The sequence below is a fragment of the Sinocyclocheilus rhinocerous genome, unplaced genomic scaffold (assembly GCF_001515625.1).
Source record: "Sinocyclocheilus rhinocerous isolate Xijiao unplaced genomic scaffold, SAMN03320098_v1.1 scaffold1256, whole genome shotgun sequence".
Taxonomy (NCBI): domain Eukaryota; kingdom Metazoa; phylum Chordata; class Actinopteri; order Cypriniformes; family Cyprinidae; genus Sinocyclocheilus; species Sinocyclocheilus rhinocerous.
The window spans coordinates 330,042-332,445 of record NW_015646445.1 but is presented as its reverse complement, the minus strand read 5'-3'; the positions used below and the strand labels follow the sequence as shown (position 1 = coordinate 332,445).

The window sequence follows — 2,404 nt, the reverse complement described above, 5'->3', positions numbered from 1 at the left end:
CAGTGTGACTTGATTACATTTAATACAGTTTTGCCTAGATAATGTCTGAAAAATAGTCACAGATTTGTAAAATTGTGCCAAAGTCTATCTGCGGGTATTCCCATGAATGCAAACCACTGAATCTGTAACAGAGGGTATTTTGTTCTTTTCTGTCATAGAAAGTCATTAAGAGAAATCTATAAATATTTAAATAATAATAAGAAGAAGATACTTATGTTGGCCAACCCAGTTTCATGTAACATAGCCAGGTGAACATCAGACAGTGTAATGTTTTTTTGTTTGTTTTTTAATACACGTATTTTAGCCACCTGTATTAATCAAATAAAAATACTTTATATTTTGTTCCCTACAAATATCATGCAATACGCGTTGTTGTTTCTGCATGGACCAAAATTATGCCTGAGGTGTTTCAGACTTTTCTTGCAAGTGTATTAAGCATTCATAATTTTCATCAGAGCAAAAAAATGTCCTTTTCAAGAGGACACATTTCTAATCAACTGGGCAGTGTGCAATCACTTAAATAAGAGCTGTGAGTGATTTTACCTTTGTGGTTGTGTGAACATGCACACATATATCTGTCATTGTGATTCAACTTTAACGAGGGACTTGTGTCTAGAGGCACTAGAGAATAAAAAATATAGACATGTACAACTATGTCTCATACACCGACTCAGACCCACTCAAATTTCTGTAACACAAGTAAAAGCTAATCAAAACCTTAGTCACTCCCAGTCACTCTCCATGTTGTGAATAATACAATTTGAAAAATGGCATTCATTACAAAATTAGACAGCTCTGCTCTGCTACATTGCATCTCATTGACTGCTGGAGGGAAGGATGGTTTCTAGGGGGCTCCTGTAGCAGACTTAACTATCTGCCACTGAAAACGAAGCTGCTCGTTCAATCTGCATTTTCAGCTAAGGTGTCTGATATGGTGGATACAGATACTGCAGGGAAATATCCAAACGTGGAGATATTAGTAGGTGAAAGGCAGTGGCGGACTGGCCATCTGGAGCACCGGGAGTTTTCCCGGTGGGCCGCTGTACAATGTGGGCCGGTGTTCTGATGATTTGTGCTACCCTGTCAGATTTTGCTACCTCCCATTAAAACAGATGGTAGTACAATTTCAAATCAATACAAAAAATCCTAAAATTGGGCATACAATTTGTGCAGTGGCTATTGGTCAGTGGAGTTGTCGGTGAACTGAAAGGTGAGTTTTTTTTGTTTATTTTATTAGGACAATGGAATACAAATACAACGTGCAAACTTCAGTCAACTTGTTTTGGTTTTGTTTGATGACACCTGGTCATCACCCGCCGTTCTAGGGGCATTCTCTACGACAAAGCTTACATCTCGCCCACATGAACTGCAAAATCTTGGCAAAGTCAGCCATTGGATGCCACAGAAAGGGCAATACATTTTGATCTGAAAAACAAAAACAAGTTGACTGAAGTTAGCATGTTGTATTTGTATTCCGTTGTCCCTTCTTTCATTAGCCTACTAAAAGGGCCTGAATAAATTTTTAAATATTATTCTTACTGTCAATCTGCAATTTATTTTGACCTGGTTTTAACAATTAATGAAGCATTGTGAATTTATTTTCATTAACCTTGAAATTATATTTAGTTGCGGATATATAATTAAGTTAGCCATTTTATATAATAACGTTTCACAGTTAATCGTGTAATTCGTCAGATTATTTAGGCTAGTAATATCCAAAAGACAAAGGAATCATGCAATCAGGGTGTTAAACAAAAAACTCACCTTTCAGTTCACTGACAACTCCACTGACCAATAGCCACTGCACAATAAGCAAATCCCAGCTGGGTCTGTTACTTTTTTGGGTCCCCTTGAAACATTTCCGTTGTGGTCCGTGCTATTTGCAGCGCGGTCCTTATTTGCATGTGTTGTGAGGATTTGCAACACGTATGTTATCAAACTGATGAAGATGTTTTCTTAATTTGCTGGTGTTTTTTCAATTTGCATGTGTTTTCTTAAGTTGCAGCGCATTGAGCTCTCTCGGCCACCGTAGGATAGGCCCCATGATAAAAAAAGACCCACAGAGTTACCTACATCTAACAGAATACTAATCTCAGAATCATGTGAAGAGCTTTATTTGGTACTTCTGTTGGAGTGTTAAAGTACTGCTTCAGATTCAGGGAGGGAACAGTCGATTTCTGACACTCCACTGAAGATCAGGGACTCCAAAATCTCTACATGAAGGTCTCTTGGGGAACAATTTAAATGGGCTGTATTTGTCAACAGCAAGGAAGAAGTTTACTAAGAGCTGTGGTGGTGACCATTAGTTGCCATATAAACGAGTCAGTGACTTGAACACAACCATTGTAAATCATTAGATGTGCCACATCAATCAGAAAACTATAGAGAGGAGCATAATCAATGC

At 37.9% G+C, this 2,404-nt stretch overlaps 1 long non-coding RNA gene across 1 annotated transcript; it reads right to left on the bottom strand.

The window, feature by feature from the left end:
• Positions 1–1,276: 1,276 nt before the first annotated feature.
• LOC107707830 (uncharacterized) lies at positions 1,277–1,823 on the bottom strand. Its single transcript, XR_001636302.1, has 2 exons — positions 1,765–1,823; positions 1,277–1,425 (listed from the first exon to the last, which is right to left on the bottom strand). It is a non-coding gene; the product is annotated as an uncharacterized LOC107707830 (long non-coding RNA).
• Between the last annotated feature and the right edge of the window lie 581 nt (positions 1,824–2,404).